Source organism: Phacochoerus africanus, chromosome 4, assembly GCF_016906955.1.
Source record: "Phacochoerus africanus isolate WHEZ1 chromosome 4, ROS_Pafr_v1, whole genome shotgun sequence".
NCBI classification, from domain to species: domain Eukaryota; kingdom Metazoa; phylum Chordata; class Mammalia; order Artiodactyla; family Suidae; genus Phacochoerus; species Phacochoerus africanus.
This window is the reverse complement of record NC_062547.1, coordinates 149819711-149842905: the sequence shown is the minus strand read 5'-3', so window position 1 is coordinate 149842905 and position 23195 is coordinate 149819711.

The window sequence follows — 23195 nt, the reverse complement described above, 5'->3', positions numbered from 1 at the left end:
CCTCTTGTTCTGGTTCTCTGCTGCTGTGTAACTTGATAACTGTCCATTTGTAAACCAGTGGCACAAAACACCACTCTCTTATTATGCTTTGGATTCTGGGAGTCAGGAAGGCAAGGGAAACTTGCCTCGGCTTCACGATGCCTGGGGCTCGAGCTGGGAACCCCAGAGGGCTTGAAGAGACTTAGCAGGTTGGGGCTCAGATCACCTCAAGGTCCCTTGTGTGTCTGGAGGGCTTTGCTGGCGACCCACTGGGGCGTCAGTGGGGGCTCTGGATGGAACCTCTCACGTGGTCTTTCTCTGTGGGCTTCCAGCTTCCTCACAACGTGACAGGGGCGTTCCAAGAGGACCAGGAGGAAGCTGCCTCTCTTTGGACGGCCTGGCCTCGGAAGTCGTGTGTGGCCACAGTCTCACCCAGATTCAGGGGCGCTAAGACAGACCCCACCTCTCCCTGGAGGAGCATCTGCTTCATGTCGAAAGAGGAACGTGGGGGATATTTGCTGGGGCCACCTTCGGAAAAGACAGTAAACCATGGAGTTCAATACCTTCAGTCCCTTTCTGGAGATGAAAACCCTTCCCCAGTTTCTGCCGCACACGTGCTGAAGTCCCGGGCCCTGGGATGGCCCCGGCGCCGGACTCCAGCCTCCCCGCGCCCCGACGTCTTGTCCTCTCTTGCTCTTTGCGCTCCTGCCACACCAGCCTCCTGGCTCTTCTTCACACATCAGCTCTTTGTCACTTGGGAGCCCCAAACATGCTGGCCCCTCGGCCTGCTCTCCTCTCCCCTTTGTAATGCCCCTCCCCCGGGGAAGGACTGAAGCAGGATGGTTTTCTGTTCATGGCACCAAGCTCGTATGCTCGTCACCGCACACACTGTCTTCCTCGGAGCCACTGACCCTGACAGAGGGATGGAGAGCGCTAGCCCTGCAGAGCATGCGCCCTCCTGACCCTCCTGGACCTGAGCACAGCATGAAGGAAGTGCGGATCCCAAGTCTGCGGCAGCCCCGGTCTCACCAAGCAGAGGCTGGCTGGCTGGCTGCTTCTGATGTCAGAGATGACAAGTCCCACAGGGCTTTTCGGTTGTTTGTTGTGTTTTGTTTTTCAGATGGGGCACTGCCAATGGAGCTCGCCTGTCCCCACCCCTGCAAGTAACTGCCTCACCCTGGCAGGCACAAGGGGCTTATGATACGGGAGTGCGGCCTCAGTTCTCTGTAAGAGAGGGCCCAGAGAGCAGGCTGGGCCCAGAGAGCAGGCTGATGGCGTGGAGGGCACTTTTCCTTGAACCAGTGTAATTCCAGTACTTTAAACATTGAAATCCTCCCCTTTAGCAGCATCTTCAATCCTGACGATTTCATCTTCTCCAAAGAAACCTTTTCTTATAATCCAGGAAAAGAAGTTATGGCAAACTTTTTCTGTAAAGGGCCAAATAGCAAATATTTTAGGGCTTTGCAGGACATACAGTCTGTCACAAGGACTCAGTTCTGCTGCTGTAGTGAGAAAGGAGCCGCAGAGGATGTGTGAAAGGGGTGTGGTCGTGTTGCAATGAAACTATTTATAGAAATGAAATTGACATTTCGTATGATTTTATTATATCTCATGAACTCTTCTTCTTTTGATTTTTTCCAACCATTTAAAAATAGAACCAATCGGAGTTCCCGTCGTGGCGCAGTGGTTAACGAATCCGACTAGGAACCATGAGGTTGCGGGTTCGGTCCCTGCCCTTGCTCAGTGGGTTAACGATCCGGCGTTGCCGTGAGCTGTGGTGTAGGTTGCAGACGCGGCTCGGATCCCGCGTTGCTGTGGCTCTGGCGTAGGCCGGTGGCTACAGCTCTGATTCGACCCCTAGCCTGGGAATCTCCATATGCCGCGGGAGCGGCCCAAGAAATAGCAACAACAACAACAACAACAAAAAAGACAAAAGACAAAAAAAAATAGAACTAATCTTATCTCTTGAGCTATACAAAAGCAAGCAGTAAGGCCAGACTTGACTCACTGGTCCTAGAAATTTAATTCATTCCTCTAGAATACTCAGTTCTCTCCAATTTACAATTTAAATCATCAGGTCAAATCATTTGCCAGGGGCAACCTGGCTTGATGGTAGTGTTTCTCCAGTTTCTATACCACGGCATCGGTCTTGTCTGCCTTGTTAACTATTACACATTCTTTGAATCTCAGTTCGGTCATTCTCTTTTTAATTTTTAAGGGACTCTCCCTACTGCTTCCCATAATGTCTGTACCAATTTACATTCCACCAGCAGTGCAGGAGGGGTCACTTTTCTCCACACCCTCAGCCACACTTGTTACCTTTTGTCTTTTTGGTAATAGCTCTTCTGACAGGTGTGAGGTGATATTTTGTAGAGTTTTTGATTGGCATTTCCCTGGTGATTGGTGACGTTGGCACCTTTTCATATACCTGTTGGCCATCTGTATGTCTTCCTTGGAGAAATGTCTATTCAGGTTTTTTTGTCCATTTTTATATCATGTTGGTTATTTGCTATTATGTTGCTTAAGCTTGTTATATATATTAGATATTAGCCGTCTATTAAAATATATGGCCTATAAGATATATGGCTAATATTTTCTCCTGTTCATAGGTTGCCTTTTTACTTTTTGATGGTTTCTTTGCTGGGCAGAAGCTTTTTAGTTTGAGATAATCTCACTTGTATATTTTTGTTTTTGTTGCCTGTGCTTTTGATGTCAAATCCAAACATTATTGCTGAGACTGATACCCAGTTTCTCACGACCTGTATTTTCTTCTAGGGGTCTTATGGCTGCAGGTCTTACATTTAAGTCTTCATTGGATTTTCGGTTGATTTTATATATGGTGCGAGATAGTGGTCTGGTGTCATTCTTTTATATGTAGCTATTTTTTAGTCTTAAAAAAGAGGAAACCTTGCCGTTTGTAGCAGCGTGGCTGGATCTGGAGGCCTAATTTGCTCAGCCCAGAAATAAGCCAGACACAGAAAGACAAACAATGCATCATCTCCCTTAAATGCAGACTCTAAAATGCTCAAACTCAAAGAAGCAGAGACTAGCAGCCTGATTGCGAGGGGTTTGGGAGGGAGGTCATGGTCAAAGGACACAAAGTTTCAATTAAGCCAGGTAAATAAGCTCTGGAGAGCCTCTCCTGAGTATCCTGCCTGCAGCATTACCCTATCATACACTTTCCACTTGCTAAGAGGACAGAGGGCTGTGTTAAATGTTCTTACCACACATGCGCACAGTTATGCAGAGACCAGGAAGAAACTGTAAGAAACAGTAAGAAAGATGGCAGATATGTCTGTGGTTATGATGGTGTGATGATTTCCAGGACATATTCTTATTATCAAACTCACGGAGTTGTGTATATTACATATGTACACCTTTTTACTGGTCAGTCATGCCTTAGTAAAATGGTTTCACAAGTCTTCCTAAGATGAACCGCAGTGCTTAGAAAAGCCCTTCAGGAACCTTACTCGGAATTAAACTTTCCCATTGGTTCCTTACTTCTTGGTACCTATAATTTGTATTGTCTTTGTTTGTGGATCAGGTGGATACCACCCATCTCTCCTACAAAACTGTGAGGCTCAGAAGGGAGCCCCGTCTGTCCACTGCACCGCCCATCGCCTCTTAAGCCCCAGCAGAGTGCTTGACACCCAGCAGAACTCCGTAAATGTCTGAGGAAGGAGTGTTTCCTCTGTCTCTGCTCCTGCTCTGAAGCGAAGCAGAGCCCCTGCAAAATGGCACTTGAAAAGTCAGACTAACTGGGGAGGCAATAGAGAATTTCTTGCTTAGGTCTTAGAGTAGGGTAGTTAGAGCTGAACTCAGACCTCAAACACGCAGGAAGGTAGAGTTGCCACAGACTGTCACTCTCCCCGTTCTGAAAGCTCGACCTCTGTGAATTAGATCGTTGCTACTCCTGGTTCCCTCCATTCATACGGCTTACTGCAACTTTAATCATACGTTTATTCGAATCTGACTAGGAACCATGAGGTGGTGGGTCCAATCCCTGGCCTCGCTCTGTGGGTTAAGGATCCGGCGTTGCTGTGAGCTGTGGTGTAGGTCGCAGACGCAGCTTGGATCCTGCGTTGCTGTGGCTGTAGCTTAGGCCGGCAGCTGTCACTCCGATTGGACCCCTAGCCTGGGAACCTCCATATACTGTGGGTACAGCCCTAAAAAGCAAAAAAAAAAAAAATATATATATATATATACATTTATTTGTGTTATTGCGTTATCACTGTTTTCCCTCCATGGCTGGAGGGACTATGTACATTTTGTGTAAAAATTGTCAAAATAGGAAGACTTTGAGGACAAACGTAGAACTAGGAAACTGCATGAGATAAGATAAATGAGCTGGAAAATGAGTCCATTAGGCACATTTATTTGGAACACAGTTTTTGGTCAACTTTATTTTTCAGTTCTTAATTTTGTCTAGTTATTACACTGTGTCTGATGATCTGACGGATTTAGACAATGTTTAACATATGGTTTCAGAGTAATGCCAGGGAAAGGCTGATCATTTAGCATTCATTCGTTGAGAAATGCAAGATTTCAAAAGCATGGTCCTTCCCCTGAAGAAGCACCGTGTGGAATATGCATACCGCTTCCCTTCTCCATCCCAGTCCCATCCCGGACTCACTCTGGAGTCTATAAACTGGCATCTGGTTAGGTCAGATCTGGGTTAATCCAGTGAGCCCATGACCACCAAGAAAATCTGTGCTGGTTTCTGGCCCTCTCTCTGGGCCTCTGAGGTTCGCCCGAGGGAGGGGGATTGTCAGTGTCTTGGATTCTCCGTAGCCTGCGGACCCCCTTCTCTGTCCCTGTGCTCAGTGAGAGCCCAACAACAAGATTTGGCAGCAGCTTCGTGTGCGGAATCTCCTGTCAGGAAAGCATGGAAGCCTGAAGGGCCCAGGACTGCAGATGGGAAACCTCGGTTTCCTCCTGGCGCCTCCACAGACGCACTTCATAAACTTAGGCAAATGGCTTTTCTCTTTCTGGCCCTTAGTTTCCAATACGAGCAAGGAAATGAAAAAATTAGGTAATTGGCCTCTCACACTGTATGCAGGGCTCACATTCTCCCTTTCTACTCGTTACTCCACATACGCCTGTAGTGGAGAAACCGCAGCCACCTCTGAAATGCTCAGCTCTTAGTTTACTAACCATCCTGTTTTGTTAAAGTCAGTTTTTCATTGTTTCTTAAAAAAAACCTGATTGGGTCTCTAGTGGAGAATAGATGAAGATCAAGAGAGGCTCTATGCTATGAAGTGGCAGTTGAAAGGGAAGGGAGGGTTTCACCCTGATTTTGAGGATTTTTTGGGGGAAACCTCTCTTTGGATGAACCCAATCTGATAACAGGAAGAGGGAGAGGGTGTTTCGTTTTATTTTTTATGCCCGCACCTGAAGCATATGGAAGTTCCCGAGCCACGCATTGAAGCTGAGCAGCAGTTGCAGCAACACCAGATCCTTTAACCCACTGCACTGGGCCAGGGAGGGAACACTCTCCCCCACAGCGACCAGAGCCACTGCAGTTGGAGTCTTAACCCACTGCATCCTAGCAGGCACCCCAGGAGAGGGTTTTTATAGTTCAGAACAGCTCACATTTATTGAGCATCTGTTAGATGGCAGGCACAGATTTAATTGCTTTGCATGTATTGCCCCTATTTAATCCTCTCTGCAACAGTATGCCATTCAAACAGAAAATTGAAAGAGTTCTCTTCTAACAGGCCAGCAAGGCACAGGATGCCTAGCACCAAGACGAAAGTGTAAAGGGAGCAATTAAAAATGCATTTTTATGAGTTCATGGCTCTGCAGTGAAATACCAGTGTTTATTTTATTCACCAGAGGCTCTCTAGCAGTCCCTTTGGTCCAAAGCCACTAGCTATTCCATGTCACTGCAGCTTAAATCCCGTGTTTAATTGTGAAAAATAACGGAGAGGAGAAAGAGAAAGAGGCCTGAGCCGGTAGGTGGAGGGGAGTATGTGTTTGCTTTAGATTTACTGGCCTGGGGATGGTTCATGTAGTAATAAATGGGAGAGTGGTTTGAAAGGGTGAATTGAGCAAAATTAGTAGACGGGTTTTATTCTATGATAAAAATCACTGTGTTTGTTTGCAGGGAAGTCAGAAGCCTGATGATGAGTGGTTGGAAGTGACAGATACACGCAGACACAGGAAGCACTAGCCGGCACCAAAGGGAAGAGTTAGGGTGTAGGGCTCGGTCAGGAAAAAGGTGGCAGCGGCTTAGGACCAGGAAGGCCGCAGGGTGTGTTCAGGATGGGGCAGATGTTGGAGGGAGGGAGGAACTGGCAGAGAAGGTGAGAGAGGGAGAATCCCCTCCAGCCCCCCTTTTCCCTGCTCTTTCTACTCAGCCTCTCAAAGGTCCTTCAAAAATCAGCATTCCCCATTTTCTGGAAGAAAACAAGTTCAACCCTGTTTTATTCTAAACACTGACTGTGTCATTGAATAAAATGGAATTGAACTTGTTTGCATTCGATCATGGTCCCTCCATCTTTCCTGTCTCATTAAAAGCATCATCCAATTGTTTATACCTAAAACCTGGGAATCAGCTTTGATTCCTTCCCAGTCCCCTACATTGACAAAACAAAGTTTATAGCAGGAGTTCTCGTCGTGGCGCAGTGGTTAACGAATCTGACTAGGAACCACGAGGTTGCGGGTTCGGTCCCTGCCCTTGCTCAGTGGGTTGACGATCCGGCGTTGCCGTGAGCTGTGGTGTAGGTTGCAGACGCGGCTCGGATCCCGCGTTGCTGTGGCTCTGGCGTAGGCCGGTGGCTACAGCTCCGATTCGACCCCTAGCCTGGGAACCTCCATATGCCGCGGAAGCGGCCCAAAGAAATAGAAAAAAGACAAAACAAACAAACAAAAAAACAAAGTTTATAGCAGACCTTACTCCACCTTCTGGGGATCTCAGGAAAGCTTCCCCCATTCCAGTGCAAGGAGTCGGACAATGAATAAAAGAAAAATAAAAACGACACTGCATGTTGAATGTGCCAAGAAGAACATGACGACAGGAAGGGTTACAAGACTTACCAGGGAAGGACATGCAGTTTAAAGAACATGCTGTGGACGCCTTTGAAGAGCCTCGCTGGGCAAAGGTGGACGAAGTTGAAGGGGTAAACCCTGAGAATTCCCAGACATCCTGGGGGAAAGAAGAGAAGGACTGGTTTAATATTCTAGAAACAGCAGGACATGCGTGTGGTGGGAATGGAGCAGGTGAGTGGGAGATAAGAGCAGAGCAGTGAGGGGAGGGGCAGATCCTTCTGGACCCTTGGCTTATACTCTGAGTCACTAAAGTGGTTTTTTTTTTGTTTTGTTTTGTTTTTTTAAAGGACCGTACCAGCAGCACATGGAGGTTCCCAGGCTAGGGATCCAATTGGAGCTGTAGCCACCGGCCTACACCAGAGCCACAGCACCATGGGATCCGAGCCACGTCTGCAACCCACACCACAGCGCACTGCAACACCAGATCCTTAACCCACTGAGCGAGCAAGGCCAGGGATCGAACCTGCATCCTCATGGATGCTAGTTGGATTCGTTAACCACTGAGCCATGACAGGAACTCCCATAAATGGGTTTTGAACAGAGAAATTACACAAGGAATTCCTTCAAAAGATTCCTCAAGCACTTTCACATCCTGCTGTACTCTGGCACTAGCCTTGTCTCCACCACGACCATCTCTCGCTGAACTTCTTGAAAATCTCATCCTGGCTTTCACAGTGTGTTCCCTTGTCAAGACTGCTCTCTGTGCAGCAAGCGTATGAGCTCTGACGTGTATACTGAACTGTAACGCACAGCTGCCTGCCCAGAAGGCTTCAGGGCCCGATTCCTCGCCACCACCCGCAGTCAGTGTCCTTGCTCTGCTGAGGGCCACGTGAGCCTTCCCTCCGTCCCTCAACCCCTGGACGCTCCGGCCTTCAGCTCTTTGCAGCTGCCTGGAACCATCCTCCCCCAGCCCTTCAGAGGCCCTCTCTCATCTTGGGCGCCTCTTTCTGAGAGACGCCCGGCCCCACTCTCCTCCCGTCAGGCCACCCCGCTCGCCCCTGCACCTCCCCTGTGTGCCCGTTAGGCAGTTCTCTCTCTGTGTGCTTGCTTGTGAGTCGTCTGTTCCTCCTGCTGAGCTGTGAGCTCCCCGAGGGAAGAACTCTTGTACCTCTCTTGCTCAGAGCCTGCCATGGTGTCTGGCACATTCTCGTTGGCACTTGTAAAAAAAACCAAATAAACAACTCAACGAATATTCATTTATTCATAACCGAGGAGAAAGGTTCCCACCCTGGTGCTGTGGGTTAGAATCTGACTGCAGTGACTCAGGTAGCTGAGGAGGCTTGGGCTCGATCCCTGGCGTGGATTAAAGGATCTGGCACAGCCACCACTGTGGTATAGGCCACAGCTGTGGCTCAGATTCAGTGACCCTGCGGGGTTTTTATACACACGCACACATAGTGTATGTGTATATATGTATGTATGTGTACACACACAGACACAGTTCCATCACAGTTGGGGCCGCTGTAACAGACTATCACAGTCTGGGTGGTTTACACAGCAGCTGGTTGTTTCTCGCAGTTCCGGAGGCTGGTCCAAGGTCAGGATGCCTGCAGTCCTGGTGTCTGGGGAGAGATCGCGTCTTGGTTTGAAGACTGCCGTCTTCTTACTCATCCTCGTAGAGCTCAGAGGACTATCCCGTCCCTCCTGTCTGTTCGTGGCAGGGCGCAGGCCCCTTTCAGAATGGCCCCAGCCTCATGACCTCATTATATCCCAAAGGCTGCACCGTCATACTGGGAGTTAGGATTTCAACAGGTGACTTTTGTGGAAACAGAGACACTCAGTCTGTAACACTATAAAAATAAACTGTATTGGTAGGAGGAAGGAAGGAAGGCAAAGGCATTGTTTCCTAAGCCGTCGTAAACAGTCTCCTAGACGAAAAGGGCAGCAAGCACAGTATGAGTCCTTGAAGGAGTGACATTCTTTTACTTTGCAAAAATTGTATTTTTAGTGTGTTCATTTCTCTGCATTTATTTTGGTTCCCGTGGGAACCTAGAGAGGGACTTGCCCTATTTTACCCACCCCTTTGGGCTTCAGTAAAGGACAGTGGGCAATAAGGTGTTCTTCAAGGGTTGCTTCAAAATTCACGGGTCACTAAGTGACTGGGGACAACAGATACTTGCTGAGACTTGCTCGGTGCCAGATGCTGTGCTTGGCATTGTGGAAAAGGAGGTGAATGAGATACAGTGCTTACCAGGAAGGTCAGGGGCCCCTCCAGGAGCCGCTTCAATCCAGTGTAAAAAGCTTTGTGATGGGCTTTGCTCAAGGTGTTATGTGGTTAAAGAGGGAAATCAAGAGAGGTTCTAGAGAGACAGTGCCTAAATTGTGGTTGTCAGGGAGTGGGGGAGAGGGATGGATTGGGAGTTGGGGGTTAGTAGATGCAAACTATTACATTCGGCATGGGTAGACAAAGGATCCTATTGTATAGCGCAGGGAACTATATCCCGTCTCCTGGGATAAACCATAATGGAAAGGCATATAAAAAAAGAATAGATACATGTGTACAGCTAAGTCACCTTGCTATACAAGGGAAAATAACATTATAAATCAAGTATGCTTTAATTTTCAAAAAATAGGACGTAGTCACTATTAAGTTACGGGGCTTTAATGAGGAATGCAGGCATAAAGTATGTAATTTCTCTTGCTCTCTCATTGGCCCACGGAGAAATCCAAATAGTGAAAGCAGCCATTATTCAAGGTAATGCATTTTCCTGCAATTTTTGTGGACCTAATAATTCCTTAACCCGATGATGACGGCCATGGAGGATGTTAGGCTTGGTGGTGGTCCTTGATGCTTGTGGCATTGCTCACGTAAATAGTTTCCTCGTTTCTGTTTTTAGCCTCATCTCTCATCCAAGGTGTCAATGCGTAACCTTAAGTAACTTGAAGACATTGCTTTGTAGATGTCCTTCAGCCAAAAGAAATCGAATAAGCTTAAAACTGAATTCATTGTTATTCTAGAACTATACTGTTCAATATGGCAGCCAAGAGCCACAAGTGGCTGTTGGGCACATGAAACGGGTCAAAATGTCTCTCGAGGACATTTTGAAGTGTCACCCATACTCAACTTCAAAGACTGAGTGCAAGAATGCACAGTATCTCATTAATGGTTTTTATGTGGATTGCATGCTGAAATGATATTTCATATGTATGTAATTAAAACATTATTGAAATGAATTTCACCTGTTTCTTTTTACATTTTAGAATGTGGCCATTAGAAAATTTAAAATTATATAACTTAGGTATTTCTATTGGACAGTGAGGTACTAAAAGATCAAAAGTGGGTGGGACTGCTCTCATTTATGATTAAAGAGTGAAAATAATAACATGATGAAGTTTTCCATGCCTAATAATGTACCTTAGCACTTACATGTATTGTCTCATTTAGTCTTTACTGCAATCCTATGCGGTAGATACTGTGGTTAGGCCCATTTTAGAGATGACGTCTATGGAGGGGAAGTAGCTTGTCTAGTGTTGGAAAGCTTGTAACTTGGATGCTCGCTGTGTAGCTTCAGTTCCTATAAATGATGGAAAAAAAACCATGGAGGCCGTGGGCATGCCTCCGTGGTTCCCGCTCACTGAATCCACCTTTCTCTGGTAGCTTGCTGTGCTATAGACTAACTCCTCAGCTATCTTGGCCTTTAATTCTCATCCCATTTTCTCCTTGAAAACAATATATGCCCAATCTAAAGGAAAACTCCTTCCCTGGGAGCAGGGACCTCTATAATTACTGCAGAATTGACTTTCTTAACTACCAAAAAATGTTAAGCTCTGTGGTGGGAGGTGAGTTTTCATTCTGCCAAGAGGTACATCTTACCTGTCACGGCAGCACATGGGCACGTTACCCATACACATGCGTGCACAGGCGTGCGCACACACACACACGCACACACTCACACACATGTTCATACACATCACAGATCTGTCTTCCCAGACTTTGTAGATATTTACAGCGCCGCTGCATCTTACGTTTGGTCTCAAAAGTTAGTTGAAAGGTGAAAATAATGTACGGGCAAAATTTATAGTGTCACTAGCTGTCTTTATGAAGGACAGCATTGGAAACCAGCCTGCTGTGTCACCATAAACCCAATTTGGCTAATGTCTTCTCCAATTTAAAGTGGATTGTTGCTTCGTTAGCTGCGTGTCAGTTGATGTTGGTTGTTTGTATTTAGGAGACATGTTATTTGAACAAATGTATCACTTTCGGCACTAAAGTCATGCTTAGCACAGAGAGATGTTCATTTCAGCAGAGGTAAGGAAAACTGAGAACAAAGGAAATTCACTCCTCCCATCTCTCGCTTATTCTAAGACATACAGTCCTTGACGGCAGTGGAAGGCAGAAGTGCCCTAATGTATTTAAATCGTTGTTTTTCTCTATTTTTTGATCAGCATATAAAATTGAATTTGTGCAAGTTAAATGGTAGATAACATGGGCTTCTCAGAGGTCTGTGATGCATGACAGTCCTCAAGGGGGGAATTGTGAGAGAGCAGGATGCGAAGTGTTCATCTTTCATGGGCTTGAGGAACGCCTGAGTTCGTTCACTATTCTTACACCAGTGACCGTGTGTCCTCTATATTCCTGATGCCCTATCAGGTGCCAAGAAGTCAAAGATGAGTTACGAGACTTCCTTTGTCCCTAGCTACTCAGAAATTTTTAAATGTTTGCGTATTTTAAAAAACAAATGCAGGAGTTCTCATGATGGCCCAGTGGGTTGAGGCTCCTGTGTTCTCACTGCTTTGGCTCTGGTTGCTGCTGTGTGGCCTCGGTTCGGTCACTGGTCCAGGAATTCCCACAGATTGCCTGTGTGGCAAAAAAAGAAACACACGCACACACCCCCAAGAGAGAACCTGAAATAAATGTTGCAACTCTCATTTAAAATAAAATAAAACAAAATAAAACCCAAGTGCCCAGAAGGGTTATGGGTCTTGTTCCTAAGAGGTCAGATGAATAGTTTACACTTGATCTCATTGTCCTCCCTATCAATATTATTAGAAAAAGGAGGCGGCAGAGGCTGGAAGGAAAAGGAATACTGGAAAAAGGTCCGAGCACTGAATGGGTCCTAGCACAGGAGGCTGAGGGGTAGAGTGAAAAGAGGCCTGAGCTTTGGAAAAGACAGGACACAAACATTATGAGAATCTGAGTAGAAAAGAATTAGAGTGGACTAGTAATAAGTTGTCTTCTTTTAAAGCATTTCTGGTTTAAACTGCGTGGGAAGTGCAGACAAGAGAACTAATCTCTTAAGGAACCAGCATCAACCTTGTTGGATGTTGGAATCCTGCTCTCCGGATAACGTTACCGTGTAACTTACCAAAAAGTTACAAACCTTTATCTTGTCTAATTATCGTTTTCTGTACTGTGGAATGAAGCTTGGAGAAATGCCATCAAATTTGTAGTTTATTTGCCAAGCAAATGTTTATCTTTTTTAAAGAAATTTTGTGCTTCATGTCTCCCCTAAGAGCATGATAACCTTGCGTTGCCTTGAAAAGCCGTTGGCCTGCGATCATCCCAACCCAGCTGCGCAGGGTTTCCACCCGCAACCCAGGCCCATCCCCGGCCCCCAAGTGGTCCTGCGAAACTGGGTTGGGAGGATCATTATACAGCTACAGAGGGGATAAATTCATTGGAGTAAAAAATAAGTTAATTGGAAAAAAAAAGCCAGTTGGGTAATTCATTTCAGAAGTGCCTCCTTGATGTTGTGTTCTTAATCTTGAGTTTATTGTATTTACTGGTGCCAACATGAGAGGATATCTCTATCAACTTTGTACCTTCTTTCATTTTCTGTCCTCAAGGTACTTTATGACCCAGGCTGACTTCTGGATCAGAAAGATACTGGAAGCTGTAAAACACACAAAGCCAGGCTTTGTTATCACCTGCATGTACGGAAGGACACCGGTCCTGAGTGTGAGCCTCCTCGGGCCCCGGTCACGTCTCCTCCGTCTTCCCCACCGCGGTCGCCTGGGTCCATCCCTGGACAGAGGATGAAGGAAGCCAGCGTGAAACCAGGCCGCCTGGAGCCAGCTGCCCAAGCGTGGAGGTGAGTTCCTGTGTTCACGTCTGTTGGAGCAGGTGGAATGCACTCTCGGCGTTCGCAGTGTTGTCTCGGGCTACACCTGCTTCTCTGGGCCTGAGAGGGTAGTCCTCGGCACGACTGTGAGGACGGCTCCGCTCACCTTGGGCGCCAGGCTGCTCCGTGTCCCATCTGTCTGAGCCCAGGTGTGGCCACAACCCCACTCTCGTCTCCCTCGGCGCAGCTGATGCCGGCTGTATTCCCAAACAGCGACATGGTGTCCATGCTGCACTCTTCTCAGTTAAGAAAAAAATGCTTTAAACACATCTGGAAAAAAGGTAATTATCACGTAAGACACGTTCAGTATGGAAAATTCGACAAATACTGAAAAGTGTTAGGTAGAAAAGGCAAAGCATGAACAGGGATTCTGCCACCCAGAGACAGCCATGGGCCATGTTTTAGAAATGCCGCCTAGATTTTTAATCCTGTACCACAGGCATGTCTGCAAGCGGGAAGGTTGCTGACAGGCAGTCCACTTGTTTCTCTTCATAATATTTTGTGAATATTTTTCCATATCATTTAATAGTCTATGATCCACGTTTGAATATATTATGTGTGTATACACAAGTACACAATGCTTTCTAGCAATGTCTCCTATAATTAAAAATCTCCCTTAGGTGGAAAATTATCCTAGAGTCCTGTATGGCATTAATTTTCATGTATGGGAGCTCTAGAGTTCCTCAAAATCATATGTTTTTGGTGTTTTTACTCTCTGGTCTCTCCATGACTCATTGTCTTCATAGTTTATTTTTTTCATCAAAGATTAAAAAAAAATCAAATAATGCAGTGCTTACAGAAAAAGTGATAGTTACCTGTCTGTTTTTTCAACCAACAAGAATCAGTTGTCTCTAGAGAAGAGAATTTTTTGTTTGAGTTCATCCATCAATACTATTTAACTTTGCAAATTACAGGAACACCAGCTGAATTGGTTAGGAATGGGTTTGCTGAATATACTGGAAAAGACACATCAATAGTAGCTTAAATACTTTATCACGTATTTTCTTGGATAAAAAGAAGCCTGAAGATAGGCATTCTTTGCTATGTAAGCTCCATGTTCATCAGAGACCTGAGCTCTGCTCTTTGCCTGCTTCCTCCTGGCGTCCATTGTCACGGCTTCAGAGTGCGAGCTAGACAAAGAAATACATCATGCTTTAGCCATGGCAAGAACCTTGAAGGAGTCTCTGTGGAAGCTGCGCACAGCATGGCTGTTAAGATTTAATTGCCCGGAGCTCAAGCCCTGTCCTGGGAGACTGAGAAGGTAGCCTTTCACTGGAGATTAGTACCCCGCTGAATAAAACGGGGGTTTATTACCCCTAGAAGCAGATGAAGAATACATTTCTTGGCACACCTGAATAGTTGGCAAGTTGTCTGGCTTCAGTCGCAGTTGGACCCAGCCGGTGGTACTCCATGAGGACTTCTGTTCTGTGTCTTGGGGCGTCTGCGTTTGCTCAGGCCTTGTTGCCACTCTCAGACTGGCTCAGCCAGGGTTACAGAGACGGCGGCGGGAGTATTGCATGACGTTGCATCCTTGTGCCTCACTGTCCAGGGAAGGACTCATCTCTCCTTCTTCACTGGTGGGTATTTACGGACGTCTCAGTGTCACATTCTCAGTTCCTTCTTGGGCCACCTCCACAACTTTAAACAGCACGACTAAACTTTGATTTCTCATTCCATTAAACACAAGGATGGACAGCCATTGATTCCCATGTGGTATGGTAAGGACATTAACATCCTTCTTCCATTCCTAACTTCCCATTTCACCTCTCCACCTTTGCCAGTTGTACCTTTATTATATGATGCTGAGATTGAGAAACACACCTCTGACCATCTTAGTTAGGTCGTCTTCAGTGTCCCTACGTTGATTCTCTAAGTTTGGAACCGAACACAACATGTGAATCACTGTGATCTGCAGGCGTCGTCCTTGAGGGTGCGAATGCTGTGCTAGGTGTGCCTCCTTTCCACGTGGTCAGAGAAATGCCTGTGCCGCTGAGGTTCAGTTCCTTCTGGGGTTTTTTTTTTTTTTTTATCTTTTTGTCTCTTTAGGGCCACACCTGCAGCATATGGAGGTTCCCAGGCTAGGGGTCGAATCGAAGCTGTAGCCACCAGCCTACACCACAGCCACAGCAACATGAGATCCGAGCTGCGTCTGCGACCTACACCACAGCTCTCGGCAACGCTGCATCCTTAACCCACTGAGGGAGGCCAGGGATAGAACCCGCAACCTCATGGTTCCTAGTCGGATTCGTTAACCACTGCCCACAGTGGGAACTCTGCTTCTGTTTTTAAATACCACGTTATTATTTCTGTAAGTTTTCTAGTATCCCATTTAAACTGATTTACCCCTTTCTGTGTTTTTCCAAAGAGAGAGCTCTTCTGCGGTCACCTAGGCCAAACTAGACCAAGTACTCTGCAAACCAGTGGCGTGAAAGGTCTACATCCAAGAGGCAGGTGTGGGGCGCTAAAAGGAATTCTGGGCGGGGCACAGAACTTGGGGCCTGTGGTGTGCAAATGGTGGCTAGAGCAAGCACGGTGGATGAAGCGGGACAGGGTCCTGTGGAGAGAGAAAGACTTGAGGAGGGGCTTTGACGTTTCAGTATAAGCCAGAGAAGGAGCTGGCAAAAGAGACTGGGCTTTTCGGACCTCCACATAAGAGACTCAGTGAGCGGGGGGCGTGGTGGATGTGATGCTGAACCTTGCATCCGGAACAGGGGCTCTTGCTTCTGCGTTCCTGGCAGATGGCACCCAGCCTGTGCTTTGGTACCTGCAGTGCTAGACAGCTGCAAATGTTTTTATTTACTTACTATCGCTCGAATTTTTATTACATTTATAGTTGTGCAGTGATCACCACAACCCAATTTTATCACAGCTCCAGATGTTAAGACAGTCTTACAGCAAGCTGAATTGTTCCTCCGTAGTAACCCAGCCCGTTTGCTTTCTTGTGTACCAAACTCCAGCCTTTCATCGTCTCTCTCTGTATAGCATCTCTTGAAAAGGTACGAAATAGCTCAGTGTCCAGTACCTTTACTACCATCAACAATTAATGTTGTTTATATATGGGTTGTTATTATTATGATCTTGTTTTTATTTCAGGGTTGCTTTCAGCAAAGCCTTTAATGCCAGACAAGCTGAATCCTAATCTTGGCTCTGACCCTTTCTAGACATGTCATGTCGTTTCAACACCAGGTTCCTTAACCCTGCTTGGGGATGTGACTAGCAGAGAGCAAGCTCTCAGAGGTTTGTTAGGCAATCGTAAAATAGTGACAACAGTGGTAACTACTACACGCTGCGTTTGCCACCTGGGCGCACCTTGTTGGTGCCCTCAGTGTGTGCAAGTTGTCTGTGACCGTCCCTGTCTCTCCAGTTGGCTTTGGGGGCTTTGAAAAGAGGGATCCATCCTCTCGGCTTATTTGTCACATCCCCCACGGATGAGCACAGGGTCTGACACATAGACGACTGGCAAGACATTTGTGGGACAGATATTTGCCAACCCCTTAGCTACCCATGTTGCCCTTCTTTTTGGTTTTTTTTTTTTTTGTCTTTTTGCCATTTTCTTGGGCCGCTCCCGCAGCATATGGAGGTTCCCAGGCGAGGGGTCGAATCAGAGCTGTAGCCGACAGCCTTCTCCACAGCCACAGCAGCGCGGGATCCGAGCCGCGTCTGGGACCCACACCACAGCTCACAGCAACACTGGATCCTTAACCTGCTGAACAAGGCCAGGGTCGAACCTGCAACCTCATGGTTCCTAGTCGGATTCGTTAACCACTGCGCCACGAGGGGAACTCCCAGATTGCCTTTCTTTAAACATAAAATGATATTTCAAAACATCCACCAACTGTCCTATTACAAGTGACCCCTTATTACCTGTGGGAGACCCCAAAGGGCCTCCACATGTGTAGCCGGAATCTCAAGATGTCAGCCATGCTCACCTGCCCAGCATGGCTCTGATCACTGCCGTTGCTCACAGTGCTTCTTGGTGACAGGCTACTGCTGCCTCTGTGCTTCATGGGGCCACTGCTGTCTGTGCCAGGGAGTCTGGCTCTGAATGACCTGCCTCTCCAGGCACAAGGACAGGCTTCCTCCCAGCTCTGAGCCTTGCTTCATTAGTTGGGACCTGAACACAGAGTCTTGACTTGTGTCCAGCTTTTCACATATCCTTCCTGAAGGCTCCTCTTGGTTTTTGCTTCTAACCCTTCCTCTCCACAGCTCAGACGGATCCAAAGAAGCTGGTGGGGTTAGAGGCCATTCCGTATCCCTCAGTTTTCTCTTTTTCCCACTGTCCTTTCTGCCTTCACTGGAGCCCCATCTTCTAGTTACAGGGGGAAAAGTGTCCAAGTTTACGAATGGGACAAACTGATGTAGGACAGGGGAGGATGGGCCGTGAGGAGGGAGAAGAGACCCGTTCATGTAGGCCAAAGCGCATCAGAAGTGTCCTCTTAAGTATAACAGTTAAAAGTTATCCCCAAATGCCCTTCGCCATGTTAAAATTTAGTTTTACCTTATCCTGAATGTGGCGTAAGTCATGCAACTCTATAAAGTTGTTAAAACTCACAGAACTGCACCCCCAAAAATACAGGAAATTTTTTGCTACATATAAATTTAAAAATAAATTGTAAAATTTCAGTTGTGCCAGAATTTTGCCTGGAAGATCACACTTCTGATGTTTTTCCCGTGACTTGGCTGTTCTTGGAAGATTTTTTTCTTTTCTAGTTTTCCTTCCCAATAGACTAAATATCCATGTAATTGATTTTTACTGGATAACAAAACATGGATTAGTTAACGGCTTGTTCAACCATAAATAGATTAAATCCAACAATATCTGAAAGACTGGAGGACAAAGAACAACTAAGCGGAAAAAAAAAAAAGGGGGGCCAGGAACCTGTTATCTGAAAAGTGATAACTCTGCTTGGCTGCCTTTTATTTGCCTCTCTGCTCTGCTAATTCAGGCAGCTGGCTTTTCAGTGTCAAACTAGGTTCGTGGAGACTTTGCCACACAGTCAGTTACTAACAACACCCTGCTCCCTATCTTTGGATTTATCTGGTCTCGTACGGTCTTGCTCGGTCCTGTTAATCCCCTTTGGAGTAGTCTGGCCTCTGAGCAGGTCTTTCCTGGTTAGAGGCAACCTGAAGCTTCGCTCCTCCTTCTCCAGATCCTCACCCACTTTTCAGGTGCAGACATAATGTCACAGCATCTGAACCCCCTATTCCATGTCACAGCCCCTCCTGCACACACGTCTGTATCTCCCGAAGCCACATCTGCTCCCAGAGGTCAGTGATCGGCCTTTCGTCCACAGGGTTGTGGGTTCCTTTGGCCTCCAAGGGCCTTGGGTTGCTGGGCGACCCTGACCCCCTGGAAAGCACCAATGCAAGTCCCAGTGTCGCGGTCACACTGCTGTCCGTTCACCTCTTAGCAAAAGGCACATCCACTCTAAGCCAGGTTCTTTCTGAGTGTGGAGTCTATTACCCCAGCAGCTTATGTTTTCCTGGGGAGGCAGAGAGTAAGCAAATAAAAGATACGTGAGTGAACGAGTCGCAGAGTGAGATAGGGCATCGGGTGACCTAAACAGAAGCTAGAACAAAAATAATGGGATGGTGGACACCCGGTCAAGGGGACACCTCTCCATAGAACAGATATTTAGGCCGAACCAGAAGAGAAGCATTTCCGGTTTACGATGCAGTGAACACAAAGGTCCTGAGGCCAGAAAAAGCTGTGTGTGGCTAGAAACCTGGAGCTGGGCGTGGCCAGAGCCCCGTGGGAGCGCAGAGCGTGTGACCTGGGAAAAAGGGCGACCAGCGTCAGGACCAGAGCGCCCTGAGGGCTGAGGTGCGCTGTCTGAGCCCAGGCCTCGCTCGGCAGGTCTGGTTCGGGATTGGGAGATAGTCACGCATTGCAGGATGTGCAGCAGAGCAAGAACAAACATGACCCTCTGGAGGAGATTGGAGTCCTACAAACAGCAAATTGCAAACGCTTCTCCGTTTTCAACTTCCTCTAGAGAAGGTTCTGTTAGAAGCTGTTGCCTGACGGAGAATGATTGTCTCGGAGGTAAACTGAGGACTCCCGTGAATGACCCAAGGGCCCATGGAAGCCCCATTGCCTTGTTCTAGGGTTTTGTTTATTCTGCGGTGTTTATTGGAATGAAGCTAGCCACCCTGGCTTTATTATAGGAAAGGTATTCACAGTTTGGTTTCCGTCCTTTTGCAGCTGCATTCAAACGCTTTGTGCAACTGTTTAAATTTTTTAGCAGCTCTTAAGTGGATAGAAGGTATGCAGACTTCAAGTCTGTGAGTTCAAGAGATGCATTGATTTATTTCAGCAGTTTGGATTTGGAATTTAATTTCCATCTTCTTTGTTCCTTCCGCTTTGTTCTCTGCCTACTTTCTTTCTCCCTCTCTGTCAAACACACACACACCCCCTCCCTCTTGCAGCTAAGGCACTCACAGTAAAATAAGCTTGAAACAAGCTTTGAGACTTTGGAGATAACCCCCATGGTGTGATGCTGATAAGGTGCTTTGGCCCATGGCAGCTGCTATGCAGTAACTGCGTAACAGGACATTTGCACCACTCCAGCAAAGTGTGGACAACCAAAAGAGAAAAATAGTACTTGCTTCTGCAGACTAGAAGAACTTAACAATAGAAAACCTTAGCTTTTGTTATTTTATCAATGAAATAATAGAATCAAAACTCTCTTAACCTCCTCGGAGTGGTGTTTCTGGCCTGGTAGCTCCACTGAGCTCTGTGTATCAAAGGCTTCCTGGCAGAGAAACTGGGCCTGGCAGGCATAACCGCCTGATAACCTGGCATGTTGAAGGGGCTCATAGTGGACATTGATAATGTTCAGGCTGCCAGCTGCCATCTTGCCTCCCTAACAGTACCCTGAATTTACTGGGGAAATAAAATCGCCTCCATTGTAATGTAGACTTGGTTGGAGGAACTGGATCTTTCCTGCCTCACTTTCTGATTCAGAACAGGGGGAGAAGACACAAAGCCAACTTTAGCCACTCTGTGTGTTCTCCAGTGACTGTGAACTTGGTTGAAGACCCAGCGATGGATGACTGGCAGAGGCCCCTCACCATGTCAGGGGGGTGACCTGTGGTCCTGATGAGTTTCTCTGTGAGCCAGGTGCTTCACTTTCTGCTTTTTGTTTCGCTGGATCTCTCTTGGTACCTGCTTCTCCAAGCCTGGCTTCCAACATTTTAGCAATTTTATGAGTCCTGAAATAGCATTCCAGTAATTTCCCTTTTGCTTAAGTTATCTAGAGCCCTTTTCTGTTGGTTGCTATTGAAGACCTCAACTGAGATAGCACAATAACTGTTCCTAGAGTGAATGAATTAATGGAATGATGATAAGCCCAGAGTATATTTCAAGGCTTTTGCGATTTTTCCCCTTCTTTTGTCATAGAGAGTTGAATCTCATCTGAAGATGAATTTTCTTGGAATTTGGAAAAATATTGAAGTTTTATACAATTTTCCTTTCAGAGGCAAAGCTATTTTCAAAAAACAATGGAACCTAAGTTTTAAATATAGGTTTATCATATGGTAGTTAGAAAATAAAGATAAAATATTCATAAGCATCTTTCTCTATAGTAAATATCAACTGACAAAATCATGTTTGATAAGTGAATGTAAGGTGGTAGAAATAATAATCTTCCTTTACATTGGGGCTGTTTTCAGCCCTTCAGTCTTACAGCAGATCTGGGCGTTCCTTTGTGTCTCCGGGGGATAAGGACCCAACGTTGTCACTACTGTGGCCTGGGTGACTGATGTGGTGCACGTTTGGTCGCTGGCCCTGGAATTTCTGTATGCCATGGGCACAGCCAAAAAAAAAAAAAAAATCCTGCAGTGAACATACTCTTAGATAAGTCTGTGGACCTTGGCTTACTATCGTTATGATACATTCTAAGTAGTAGAATTGTTGGGCCAAAGAGTTTGCATATAATCATTTTACTTGTAACAGTAGCCCTTTTTAAATAAAGCTGATAAAAAAGAACTTATATTGTGGGAGTCTTTTTCAGCAAAAGCAGAACAAAAACAAACATAAAATGAAGGAAAGGAAAGTCTGTTTCACGTTATGCATCAAAGCAGCCCCATTTAAAACCACATCCCATTAACTGAGGTACCTGGGTTGACCAACCCAACTGAGTAAAGACAGACAGGACAGGAAAAATGGTTAATCGCCCTGTCCCTTCCGCACAACCGACACTGCCCTTGCTCTCTTCATCCATGCATTCAAAAAAGAGAGTTACGGACTCCCTGCTCGGGATCCCTGCTGACGCCCTGGCGTGGATCTAGGGGCTGGGACATAGAAAGGGATGTAAGGCCTGCTGTCCCCTTGGAGACACTTACCATCCAGGGACCCATCAAACCTGCAAATTACTCATCGTCACAGAGTGTGGTGGTCACGGCTGCAGTAGAGAGAGTAAAGCAGCACTGCGGGACTAGGGCCTGGAGCAGTTTCAACTTGTGCGTATGACGTCTATTCTTTTCTCTTGTTCTCTTCTCTTCCGTTAGAAAGAATCCGCGGAAATGGACTGTTCTTTGAAAACGAGAGCGTTCTGGAGAAGGGAGCGATGAGGAGGAGCTCTGTGGAATCCATGAGCACCCAAGAGAGGTGGGATAGGCGGCATCTGGAGGGGGAGGCGGGTACTCTGGAGCGACAGCGTGAGCGCGGGGACAGACGAGAACAGAAGAGCAGGTGTTCAGGGAGCAGACTGCCCGAAACCCTAGGTTCGGGTATACCCGGATGGCTGAACGTAGGGGCTACTTCGGATGGCTGTTAATAATAAGGCAAGGCATTCCTGCGTACCTCTCCAAGTAAAAGAAAGTGTATTAGTTACCTATTCTTGCTGCAACAAATGGCTTGGTGGCTTCAGACAACACAAATTTATTATCTTAGAGCTCTCCTGAGCAGACGTCTCACCTGAGTCTCCTTGCACTGAAATCAAAGCATCGGCAGGGCGGCCTCCTTTCTGGAGACGCTAGGGGAGAATGCATTTCCTTGCCCTCCCCCGCTCCTGCATTCCTTGGCTTGGAACCCCTTCTTCTTCCTTCAAGGCCAATAGCTGGTCAGGTGCTTCTCACGCTGTGTCACTCTTGACCTCTTCTCGGGGCTGTCACTTCTACTTTCAAGGACCCTTTTAAAGGCCCCCTTGTGCCATCCGGGATAATCTTTCATCTCAAGATCCTTAACCTAAATCACCTCTGACTCAGTCCCTTGGGAATAGGGAGGAAAGAACAGGTGTTGGTGGCCGAGGGAGAGGCCCCCTGGGCAGCGGGAAGAGGCTGAGTGGAGACGGGGAGGCGGGAAGAGAGGTGGAGTGGTCTGGGGTGATCGGGGCTCTGTGCGTGAGTATCATCCACTAGGACGATTTGGTTTAGGGAAGTGGCAGTGTGGTAAATCTAAGTGCGGAGCTTATAGTTAGAGAAATAACCAACAACTTTTCCACTCTCCAATTCTGAACGGAGGGTATAAGGTCAATAAATACTCAAGAGGTATACAAGCCAGGGAGAGAAAAGATGGGTAGGAATGGCTGAGATGGAAGTGTTGAGACAGAGACAGGGCACAAGGAAAGGAGGGGAGATGATACCTGGGGTGGGGAGAGACTGCGATGCGACGGGAGAGACGGAAGAGAGACGCGTGTGCAAGGAGGATGGGGGAGAGATGCAGATGGCGAGGAAGACAGGCAGGGCCAACCAAGTGCGGAGCGAGGGGCAGGAACGTCAACCGAGAATCTAAGAAGGGCCCAGCCAGAGGGGTCTGGCATGGACAGGTTAGTGCATTTGCATTGCCAGTTGGCTGGGGTTGGGCTTACAGTTGTAAGTTAATAGTTTTTAAGATTGGAAAGATTGCTTTGCTTTGGAAGGTTACATATGTCCCAGCTTCTCAGTTATGTCAAGAGCTTCCTCGCAGACGCCGTGGGCCTGGAGGCAACAGGCCCTTGGGCCCCGGCCTGTCTCACCCAAGGACGACGGCTCCCCCGACCCCTTCCCCATCCGGCTTCGCTCTCCATTTGTTTTGTCCCTGGAATCTGAGGCCTTAGAAAGACGTCTGAGGAAAACCGCCTTTCAGCACAAGGCGCTCATGCCACAGGCAGAAGCGTGGCTTCA